Source organism: Ixodes scapularis, unplaced genomic scaffold, assembly GCF_016920785.2.
Source record: "Ixodes scapularis isolate PalLabHiFi unplaced genomic scaffold, ASM1692078v2 PGA_scaffold3__209_contigs__length_174095766, whole genome shotgun sequence".
NCBI classification, from domain to species: domain Eukaryota; kingdom Metazoa; phylum Arthropoda; class Arachnida; order Ixodida; family Ixodidae; genus Ixodes; species Ixodes scapularis.
Window position 1 is genome coordinate 95,815,961 of NW_024609868.1, and position 12,596 is coordinate 95,828,556.

Genomic DNA, 12,596 nt, shown 5'->3' on the forward strand with positions numbered 1-12,596 from the left:
TCTGCTTGTCTGTGGGGTACTGCACCAACAAACAATTTTCATTGTGCTTGAAATGCATCAAAAATTACTTTACTGCAACCAAGTTCAAATTTTTGCGCATCTCATCGTTGGACGGCATTGTAGACCATAGTAACTTCAACCTCATACAGGTTGTTACAGAGGGGCTGTTGGTAACCACCATCAAGAATACCCTAGAACGGGGGTGAAACAATCTGCGCGCATGTATGTTTATGCGAGTGTAGGGGGAGGCGGCACTTTTAGACTGCCTAGGGTGGCAAAGTGTTAGGTTCACCACTTCCCTTTTGCAAATATGAGACTAGCCCAACTTGGACTTCTGGTCTATCAATTACAAAATGAGATTAGGGACAGTGACACCAGTGCAAATGATGTACCAGACCACTCGCACAAATGAATTGTAGGAGAATACAACTGCAGAAGCTGCCCCATTATACATGAGTACAGTAAAATGTAATACTTATAAAAAAGCTAGTTGTGAAATTAATAAAAACTAAAGGTAAAAATGATTCTCTACAATACAGAGCATCCACTTGTTGACCAGAAAACTTGTCAAAGGATGGTGTTGCTCATGATGCCAATCCAGTATTTTGAAGCCATGCCTAGGAGCACTTAGGCTTGTTGTAAACACACAGTTAATGAGAATGGTCTTAGTGTTGCTCTTATCAGAGCCTGCAAGGCGACTGTTCGGTTGGTATAGCTAGGAAAACAAACCAATGCCTTACAGCTTCAGATCCACAGGAAGTACTGCTTCGATCAGTTCAAGCACCATGTTATGAAGAATTGCTGTTGCCACAATGCCAGAAAGTGCAGTGTCCAGTTGTCAGGCTGAACTTGAAATCAGGAAAACAGCCATTTCTCTACATCCTACTGCCCTTCCATAAGGTGGATATGTCTATGTATGCATACACACAGCCACTGGTGTAGCAGGAATTATATTCGGGGGGGGGGGGGGGGGGGGCTTTCTTTCATATTTGCGTATAGTAGTCAATGTACTGTACGACTGACGGATACAGGCACAGCCGTCCCAAACCTTTGGGTGGTAGTCCTTCAATATTTGTCTTGCTTTACTAACAAAAAAAAAAAGAAAAAGTGATGATTTCAGGGAGGGGGTTTGGGGGGAGGGGGTTGACCTTTTAAACTACCCCCCTGCCTGTGCCACTGCACACAGCATTTTAAGCATACAAAATGGGAGCACATAGTTGAAGGGATGTTGAACAAAACTTTAATGCATGTGATAGTCACAGCATGCAGCTGTTCAAGGGGGGTCTTAACCACCAACATTAAGATGCAAACATGAGCTCCGTCTTTCCTGCTGCAACTAGTGTCATGATGTCGTGTAAGCAAGCGAAGCCTTCATCTTATAGGAAAAGACAAAACCTAATCTCTTTCAACATCTGCCTTAAAAGCCCATTTGTTAAAAACAATGCTCCTATCCAGTGATTTGGATACTGTACCAGAATGCTTTCGATCAACAGCTGGTGGACCAACTTTTTCTGCACAGTGCGCCTACCGCAACTGAGATCGACATGTTCTACCGTTGGTGATTGCATAGAAAGGGGTGTGCAGTCACCACAGAAATGGCACCTTTAAATGGCTTGATTGTGTCAAACCCTTTGGTAATGGAACTACGTATATTTTGTTTTAGTGAAAAGGAAACAAGGTATAACTACCAATACACCAAAGCATACTACTGGTAGATCACTTGATGATCGTACAAACTGTCAATTTTTGAACACGCAAAGGTCACCCAGAACCGCTTTTTCTCTTTAATTTTCTGCTGATAAAGAACCAGAAGCTCGTTCGCGAGTGATATAGGCAGAGCTGGAGTTCATACAAATAGACGGCGGCAGACTTCGAAGTACGAAAACTCCCACTAGTACATCACATCATGCCGATGAGAACGGTCGTCTCTTCGCATCACCGGCCCCAGCCTGCCCCAATACAGCGCTGAACGAATCTCGTATTGTAGTCGTTACGGTTTGTCGTCGCCAAAATATTTCTAAAAAGCGCGATCACCAGAAAAGTTATGGTTGTGGAACGATACAGTTTTCTGAAGCCAAGATTCTACTCGCGATACAAGGAAAATTCACTGAAGATTGTCTCGAAACTCAGAAGACGAAAAAAAAATTGAATCTTTGCTATTTTATTATTTAAAAGCGCCGCAATCTGATGCAAACGGCAGAGGTGTTGACAATCAGCTGATCGCCGAGATCATGTACTGCCACTATTCAACGCGCTGATAGTATTGAAGGATATGCGTTGCAAGCAGAAATAACAAAGTGGTAAATAACAATACGTTACAGTTATGCGAAAGTCAGAAAGTACATACGAATAAGCTCGTTGACAGAATCAATAGAGTTGGTCGTGGACAGAATAACCAACGCGAAGACAGACGTGAGCCCCACAGCTCCGTACGTATCTCGGTTAGGGCTAACACGCACTGAAAGTGGAGAGCCAACTTGAAAACAGGGGTCCATAAACACTTCACGCGATGATATTTTGCATCCTTGTCACAATCGAAGGTCATTCTGTCGAAACTCTCACGCTGTTGTAGCCTAAAACACTTTGTACAATCAATTTCGGTCAATGCGTCGACCGCCACAAACCAGCCGCCATGTTTTAAATCCAGGATTAAGAAACAACCAAAAACTAAGCGCCCATTGTTGAGCGCTTAAGTTAAGCGTAGCTTAGTGCTAGGTTTAGCGATAAGCGATTTTGGTGCAACCGAACGAAACCAAAACTTAGCTTAGTTTTCCGGCTAAGCTCGGCTTTGCGCTAAGCGGCGGTGGTGCAACCGGCCCTGAAAGACGTAGCACTTGCTTTTTCTCGCGCGGAACATACACAGTTGAAATCGCCAAGGAATATTACTATACGATCACTACCACTATAGGAAGGAATGAACTGAAAAAAAACAGTTTTCTCTCTTCTGCTTTGGTATGCGCATAAACGCAAATAATACGCCACGCAACACTCGAAAAAAAACAGAAAAAAAAAACGTTACAGATAATCAACCGGTTAGAATCACAGGTAGTAACTGCTGAAACCGCTGCCCCCAAACTGCCGTATAAGCGAAAGACACCCAGCCGACATTCCTATATCGTGGCTGACGCAAACATCGTAGCGTGCCCAGAAAGGCCCCACCATACGCTCGGTCTGTTCCACGCACTCTACCTTGGTCTCCTGCAAGGCTAGGAGGTAATGTACTACGAAAAGGCGATATAACTGCCGTTGCCTTCTACTGTCCGCGAGCCCTCGTACGTTGAGGGTCACCGGTCTTAGAGGTCCTTCAATAGAGACCATGATGGTGCTCGCCCGATGCAAGTCCCCCGGGAAGTTGACAAAAAAAAAAAATACTAGAAGTTGTTCGATCCCGCTGAACACATTGCAACGTTGGTCGGCTTTACAGTGGCCAGTGTGGCCACGTTTATTATGAAACAAAACAACTCAACAGTGAGTTTAAATCCCAAAATTAAACCCCGTACTTTTGTTCCCAGTCTCCCAAAATCGAATCGACGCCAATCCTCAAAAATCCTCTCGGGGATCCTTTTGTAGACTCGTAGGGGCCTCCTTTCCCCTCGAGGACCGACCAATCCCTTCAAATTTCGCCACTCCCACGTTGTACACTGTTCTCCAATGGTCGGCGAGCTGTCAGCCTGGCGCTCCAACCGACAAATCCCAATTCTTTCTAGAGTCAACCCCTGCATTTTACGCAGACTGGCTGGCGCCAACAGCTAAATTATTACATCGGGTAAAAAGCGACAATTTGTTACTAAGCGGCGAAACCCTCTATATACAGGCACACTCGGTTAAAAGCGCAAGCAGCTCCAAACACGAGTTCTCCCCGCACCGCGTCTCGAAACCCGAGACGTTTCTTAACGACCGCAGGGGAAACTCTCCCACCTCGGCCGCGATGCGTCCGCACATGCTCCCCCCAAAGAGCCGACACCAACATAAAAAATTTAAAAAAAAAAAAAAAAAAAAAAAAAAAACACTGCCGACGCAATTCTGGAAAGAGCAACCTTTCTAACAAAAATCACTTTAACTAATTAGTAGGCTTCTACAAACTTAACAACGTCCATGCAACCGAAATGTTCTGCACGTTTGGACTGGGAGACGGAATTACAGGCGGCCTTCGCTGCCGCCGAAGCTCAATCAACTCAACAACATTTACTCAACAACGTGAGCGACGTGCTCGAAAAACGAAACCGAAATATGAGTCGGGAGGGCGAAAGCTTTCTTCCATCTGCCTGGAGACCGAGAAACACGTCTCTTTCCTCCCTTCTTCTCATGTCCGGTTGGGGGCGCGTCAGTAGAAGGGAGGAAAATGCGCCGTTGCTACCTTTTTCAGCCATTTTTTCTTAGAGTGTAGGACGGCCGAAGCAGGTTAAAACAATCGTCGCGATGAGCGTCTATGTGCCGAATTTCAGTCAAACGCTCATTACTTTTTTTCTGGGATCCGCACAAAACTTCACTACTTACGGACTGCCGCTGAACAAAGGCGAAGAACAAAGAACAAATTGACCGGTCCCTCTTTCTCTCCTCCCGTGTTAAGTCCTGTGTCCACCTTGTAGACTTCAGTTTATGAAGACAGCAAGACCGCCTCCTCAAGGCTGTGTACCCCAAAGATCTTCTTTCGACCACCTTCATTCGCCTAATTTTGGATTCTGCGAGCTCTCGGTCTCCCAGAAGGACTTCTTAAGTAGTTACCACACCCTACGTCCATAACACTTCTCACCGCTTGAAGACAATCGCAGCGCGGTAGGGTACTTCCGTTGTTTTCTCGTGCAAGACACGCCTAAACAACTTTGCCAAAAGGTCAATGACAGCAGTGCTCGCAAAGTCTGCTCCGTCCAGCATGCCAACCCATTTGTCCCCTGCGACGAAAAGCTGGCGTACCGTATTCCTTCTTTCTGCGGGGATAGGTACGTCGGACAGACAAGTAGGTGCGTCAACACTAGCCTCCGTGAAGATTTCCTCGAGGTGACCTGTGCGTTTAGTGACTCTCTTAATCCCAGAGTGGAGCACAACCGCATTTGTTCAAATTATGAGCCGGACTTCCACCCTACGCGAGTCATCGAAAGACACGACGACAGAGGAGGACGAGAAACTAATGAATCGTTTAGAATTGCCGGGAATTATTTTAATTATGCCTCACCCTCCCTTAGGTTAACCAAGGCAAAGGTTGAGTTTCTGAGAGAGGAGTTGGAGCGGTGAGGGCACAACCTGGTTCTGCGCTTTTCTCTTCTTTTCTAGGGGAAATGAAATCTCCCCTTCTCTTTATTTTTTTTTTGTTCTTTTTTTATTTTAATGTATCTTGGTTCTTTGTCTTTTTTTCCCCCTTTTTTGATCGGGGTTATCTTCTCTGTTTTTGCGGGTTTCTTCCTCTTTTCTCCAAGGGTTGGGTTAGAGAAGTGCTGACTCATAAAGGAGGCATCATAAATGACGGTTGTTGATTCAAACAACTGTCCTGTCTGTGTATGTGCGTCCTTATGTGTTTTATTCTTTCGTGTTTCAAGACTTAATGGAAGAAACGTTCCATTTTATCACACATTTTTATATCAGGACCGACTTTTTGTTCTGGGGACCAAAAATTCCGATCATAAATGTCTTGAGCTTTCACCTTTGTTTTGTTGGCGCATGAACATTAACAGTACTTATATTTCCTGCTACTATATGTTTAATTGCCATAATCTACGAGAATAATGATAATTTCATTAGGGGGACTTGACAAAGGCAACATCAGCGGGACAAGCTCAGCAGCGTACGAAAATAGCCGTGCATCGAAAAGCCCGGTACCGAAACGACTGCGTACTGTAACGACCATGTCCCGAAGCAACCGCCATAACTATCAGTTATAAACTATTCGAAAAAAAATAATAACGTCTAAATGCTATGCAAGGTTCATTCCAGATCCCATGACTATTCCGTCTCGTTGGATGTTGAGATTCGTTAGACATTGCGTCTCGTTGGACGTAGGCTCGTTGGACATTCCGCCTCGGTTGTATCTTTTGCCTCATTGGACATTGAGGCTTGATGGACATTCCGTCTCGATTAGATATTTCGTTCCGTGGTACAGCCCATCTCGCCTGTTACATGACCGATTAGACATTCAGACTCGGTGGACATTCAGTCCCGTTGGACATTTGAGCCATAAGCGTCTGCTGGACTACCTGTCCCGCGGAGTCTAACCCGAAATCACCAAACTTCACAGAAGGGGGCCGATAGTGCCCGATTCTCGGCAAAACAAACACGAAATCATCACCCACTGTTCATCGTCACACACCAAGGAAGATTTGAAAGCAAGGTCAGGCTCTCGGATTTGCCACCCGCGCTCGAAAAGGGATCAAGAGGGTCGAAAATTGTGTAATCTCTTCGGACCAATAAACATTACCCTCTCTCTCTATTTCTCATTTGCGGGATCGTCTGTTATCATAACTTGAATCGATCGGCGCTCCCTCGACGCGGCGTACGCCATCCGTCGGGAGCACTTCTGACTAGAGCACTGCACGGGCCGGAATTTCTAGGCCCGGCCCGACCCGGCCCGGTAGAGACACGGCCCGGGCCCGGCCCGAGCCCGACAGAACTTTAAATTTCTTGGCCCGGCCCGACCCGGCCCGAAAGAGACACGGCCCGGGCACGGCCCGAGCCCGACAGAATTGTTAATTTCAAGGCCCCGCCCGACCCGGCCCGATGGCTGTAGCCCGAAACAACTTATTTCCGTTTGAACCCGTCCTGTTTCGACCCGCTCCCGAAACGAGCTCCCCATTCGAACCCGTCCTGTTTCGACCCATTCTTTAAACACCCTTCCCATATGAACCCGTCCCGTTTCGACCAGTTCCCTAAACGCCCTTCTCGTTTGAATTTGTCCTGTTTCGACCCATTCCCTAAACGCCCTTCTTATTTGAACCAGTTTCCGAAGCACCCTTTGCGTTTGAACGTGTCCCGTTTCAACCGACTTTTATAAGACCCTGCACATCGCAACCTCTTCGCAAAAAGTCTCCATCGTTCTAAGCCTGGTCTGCGCACCTTTTCTGTTTAAGAATATGTTCTGAAGTAGCTTTACATGTCAACGCGTTCTTAAAATATACAACCCTTTCAGGCAAGCTTAAGTTTAATATATTCCTAGTTAACCCCTTAAAACGTTTGTTTCAAGATGGTTCCCAAAACGTGCAAGCGCGGAACGGACTTTGTACACTGCGCGACACTGATACCGCGAACAGGACGTTGGCTCTTTTTTCGAATTTTACTTTGAAATGGTTTTAGTAGGCACCAAAGTATACCGTTTAGGTCTGTGGCCCAGATGAGCACTTCTAAAGACACTAATATTTTTGAAAACAGCGTTTTGATTCTATGAGATAAGCATAAAAACACGACGATCGCTTGTTCGCGCAATAAGGGAGTCTTAGAATAACGTACTCAAGCACTTTGGGCAAGCTAAAATTAGCATCGCCATAGGTTTTACATCGCAACGCTATTTTTACGGTACCCAAAGCGCTTGCGTACGTTTTTCTAAATCTTCCTAATAGTGAACTAGATATTTTTGAGAGCGATGAATCAGACAGGTTGACAAGCATATGACTGGGACTTTATTTTGTTTACAACTTATAACACAACCCTCGCTCACACGGAAAAAGCTTGAAGGCTTTCTAGCTTCAAGCTGTCTTTTAGTTATTATTTTTAACGACGCTGTAGTGAATTTGCACTTCGCTTTTTTTTGTATTCAATGAACCTAAAAGATTAATGAGCAAACTTCTTGCTATCAACAACAATTTATTATTTACGACACAAAATTGCCCAGGCACGGCTCGGGCCAGCCCGGGCCGGCGCGGCCCGAGAACTTTTTTGTTCAAGCCCGAGCCCGGCCCGGGCCCGAGAAAATACGTGCTACCCGGCCCGAGCCCGGCCCGCGGGCCGGGCCGGGCTCGGGCTTTCGGGCTGGCCCGGGCCCGTGCAGTGCTCTACTTCTGACTACGCGTCCGTCGTCTGCAAAGTGGCGGCGTAGATTTCCCCAAACAAGTTTCTGATTCACTTTTTTTTTTTTTTTAAACGAAGCAAGTTTATTTCTTGATCTTTTTACAGTAATATTTCCCCACCTGCTGGCACGCTTGCAGTAAATCGCTGCGTGATACGTTGAGAAACCAATTTTTGCAGATTGTTCAATGTTATTTTACATGTTGTTTATTTTCTATTAAAGTGTGTATGGTTTGTATGTTATGCCGACACAGCCACGCGAACAAAAGTGTTGCTCTCGTTTAACGAAAGCACTTTGTAAAGCTACGCTCCTTAGCATGTTTTCCTCATCGCTGCGCAAACGTTCGGAATTTACATTCTTGTGTGCTTTCCGTGTTTTTTTTTTTTTTTTTGCTATTATTTTTTTGTTTTTTTTTAGTTGCGTAAGCACAATTCTCGATCATCCGGTGTAGGCTTCGTTTGCTCTGTGCTGGGTGTTTACCTTTCGTGATGAGCAAAGCGGTTAGTACACCGTTCTATAAATCACGTGCCATGCCGTGACAAATCCAAGTGTGAGCGCCTGGGTACCCCTGACGTTCTATTTATCATAAAGCCTCATGCAAATGATGTCGGAGCATACACATTTTCCCCGTTGTATGAACGACCTGACACTCCCGACGTCGTAATGACTTTCACAGACGAAATTTCTTTGCGAGATTGTCTACGTTGCAATGATTTATGTTGTACTTCTAACGCTCCTAACGTTCTGAATAAAAAAAAAGTAAAAAAGAGTAATTCGATAGAGCTTCTACCGCATTCTAGCTTTAAAAAAACGCTAACAAAGGGGTACACTTGCATTCCATTTACTTTACGTTAAACGAGTCTTTAATGTTTCTTCGTTTTGTTTTTCTTTTTTTGCTCTATAATTATTACAGATTTCTACATGTTTGCCAAGCGGCATGGCACAAAGATTGGAGAATGTTTTGCTCCGCCGTAGTCGTTTCCCCTGTCGAAATTCTTGAAGGCGGGGGCGTTCACATTCCGGAGACTGTTGTGCGTTTTTGCCACGAAAACGCCGTCTCGTCGTGTGCATAATAAAAAATCAATTTCGACGGCACGTGCCAAAATCGCACCGCTTTTGTAATTATTTACATAATAAATCTCTGTGTGGATTGTCTTCGAAATGCGAGAGTTATATTTCACAACGTCTTGCACTACGTAAATGTTTCTTAAAGGAGTACAAAAACCAAATTCCGGAGCTTTTTTTTTTTTTTTTGCATAAACATGAAGCGGGTTAAAGTAGAACGTCACGAACACAAATATTTCTTAGAATAAAACAAGAAAGCGTCAATAAAACTGAATAAAACGATAACCAAAATCCACCTCGTGGATGTCTTTGAAGCTACAGGCTGTGTTCCAAATCTTAATCAAATGGATCCGACAACACGTGACAACACACATTGAACAACGCTGGACGAGGGTAGGTTTTCGAACGCCAAGGTACAAATCCCTTACCCTAGAGTAAGATCGAGTAAATTTTGGAACACGGCCACAGTGGAAGGTCGTGACATCTTAGCAAGAGCAGCGCTACAACGGGAAGTACGCTCACACATAGAGATTACTATTAGCGGCGAGATGTTTTGATGAAGCCCTTCTAGGGTTCCCCCTTGTGACGTCATTACCTTGCAAAGAACAAGTTCGATGGTGTTTGTAAATAGCATGGTGGAAGCTGGAAATCATTGCGCTCTAAAAGGAACACTGCCAACACCGTCAAAATTAAAGTTCTTTCATTCCTCTTATTTCCGTCGATGATAAATCCTTTTCTGACGTCATAGTCAGCGTTCGGCCAATCGTGGAAGGCCGACCACAGCGACGCTTTCGGTCGCGCACGTCGCCAATAGGCCTGAACGTAGTACCGAGGCGCTGTGGTGAAGAAAGTAACAGCAGACTTGGCCACCATTTGTTTTCGTCACCGGTGGTCTTCCCGGCAACGCTTGTTTGGGGAGGTTTAAGGATTATGTACGTGCGATGTAATATTGACGCCACGAAATGTCTATTTAAACGGGCCCGAATGCCGACCTTTTCTGATGACGGGATAGCCACCTTGTTCAACTGCAACGCACTCGTTCGCTCCAAAGTTACCACAACTACCATCGTTGCCAAAAAAACTACAAAAGAACTGCCCGCACAGCTCAGCAAAATGGCGAGCATATAAACTAATTTCTGCGACGTTTTTCGTGGTTTCGGGGATACGGGAGGGAGACGACGCCCAAGGAAAATACGTTTGAACTAAAAGAGTGTCAACAAGATCCGCGTAAATAACTGTTCGCATCGGGAGCGGAACCGCACGGGCACCGCTTCCTTGGTAACCGATTCTGGAGCGATCTTTGACAAGCGATTTTATGAACAGCTGAGCCACTAGACAATCGCAACTCGATGCTGACGTGACGCCTGGCAGAGAAACATTGGACCGGGAGTAGCTCCCAACAACTGCTTTAACTCGACATGTGTTGGCGTACCGTCATGTAGGATTAAAACGTACATACTAAAAAAAAAAAAAAAAAAAAGACCGCATTTTTACGTGGTGAATGATGTCGACTGGGGCTAAGCTCTGGTGGTGCTGATGATACTGATTTTGATCATAGGTAGTGCTGATGGTGTTGATTAACGCGATTATATACGCATTTGACCGCAACGCCCTTTCCTGTATAGACGTTGAGCGGCTACATGCAACGTTTTATCCATGACATCCAAAGCTCTTGAGTTACTACTGTATCATAGCAAAATGGACAATTGGGCGAGTTGGTGAGAGTTCATAATTACTTACAGCGCGACTGGGACCAGGACAGACAGAGGAGAAAACACAGGACAAGCGCTGAACTAACAACTGATTCTATTGAAAAGAAAAGACATGTGATGCAAAACAGCTGGATTATGTGCAAAGTCTTGAGAACACAGAAAAGAGCCCCTTGTAGAAGAAATGAAACCTAGCAAAATGGACAACTGGGCGAGTTGGTAAGAGTTCATAATTACTTACAGCGCGACTGGGACAAGGGGCTCTTTTCTGCGTTCTCAAGACTTTGTACATTATCCCGCTGTTTTGCATCACATGTCTTTTCTTTTCAATAGAATCAGTTGCTAGTTCAGCGCTTGTCCTGGGTTTTCTCCTATGTCTGTCCTTGTCCCAGTCGCGCTGTAATTATGAACTCTTACCAACTCGCCCAATTGTCCATTTTGCTAGGTTTCATTTCTTCTACAAGGGGCTCTTTTCTGTGTTCTCAAGAGTTTGTACATAATCCCGCTGTTTTGCATCACATGTCTTTTCTTTTCAATAGAATCAGTTGCTAGTTGAGCGCTTGTCCTGTGTTTTCTCCTCTGTCTGTCCTTGTCCCAGTCGCGCTGTAAGTAATTATGTACTACTGTATCAGTCAGCGAGGCATCCGGTTCAGCGGGTAGGAACCAAGTCACTTCGTCTTTATTGTCGTCTACCACTCAGTGTGGCGGTGGCGCTAGTATCATGACTGTTACATCTCCCTTTCTTTGGACTATGGAAAACCAACAAGAAATACATACGAAAATAAACAAACTACACAAAACACGAAGTATAAAAAGGAATAACTCAAAAGCACATTACGTTTGCTGCTGGAAGTTCTGATCGTAGCTTAGCCTTCAGGGTCGCTGCACAGTTCGGGTTGATGTCCGAGCAGCACGTGGTCCAAGTTCACTAGCCCGATCATCCTCTGTTTTCGCTGCGGAGTTGACTGCAGCTGGGGAGCTGGTCGGAGTTCTCGTTGAAGTAGCGACTGTGGTTGTGATGGCTGGATCATCATGCTGCACTGTTGGGGTCAATGCAGCCGGTGCAGCTTGAATGCTGGTCAGGGCACAGGCTGGGGAATCCTCCAGGTGCTCCTCAAAGTGATCGGAACTCATCAGGTCTTCATTCGTCGGTCACAGGTGTTCTCTGTTGCGTCGATATTCCCGGCTATCCTGCGTGACAACCAGTGAAGAACGAGGCGCCACGTTCCTTAACACTTGGCCCTTTGTGACCCACTGTCCTTCGTCCCTCAGACGTACCATGTCACCTTCCTGTCGTGGCCTCAAAAGACATCCTTTGGTGTTAACCTGTGTGTGTTTTCTGGTTGGTTTTGGAACTGCTGGAGCGAAGTCAGGAAGACGGGATCTAATGCGGCGTCCTATTAGAAGCTGGCTGGGGCACCGGCCATCCTCCAGGGGTGTTGACCTGTAACCAAGCAATCCCAGCCAGAAGTCTTCATTAGCTTCAGCAGTTTTCCGCAGTATTCGTTTAACCACTTGCACACCCTTTTCTGCAAGCCCGTTGGAACGTGGAAAATGCGGACTGGACGTGGTGTGCTTAATATCATACTTCAAAGCGAAACTCTGGAACTGACGTGACGAGAACTGTGGACCGTTGTCACTGGACACCTCTAGAGGTATTCCGTGTCTAGCAAACATGCTGCTTAATGACCAAATAACAGTTCCTGACGTTGCCTTTCTGAGCCTCTCTACCTCTGGGAAGTTGGAAAAGGCGTCATAGGCAACTAGGTACGTGTTCCCCGCCTGCTCAAAGAGGTCTACACCAACGCGCGTCCATGGTAAGCCTGGAACAT

At 45.6% G+C, this 12,596-nt stretch overlaps 1 pseudogene; it reads right to left on the minus strand.

Annotated features, from left to right (window-relative positions):
* Positions 1-11,598: 11,598 nt before the first annotated feature.
* On the minus strand, positions 11,599-12,198 carry LOC115333074 (annotated as a pseudogene).
* Positions 12,199-12,596: the final 398 nt, after the last annotated feature.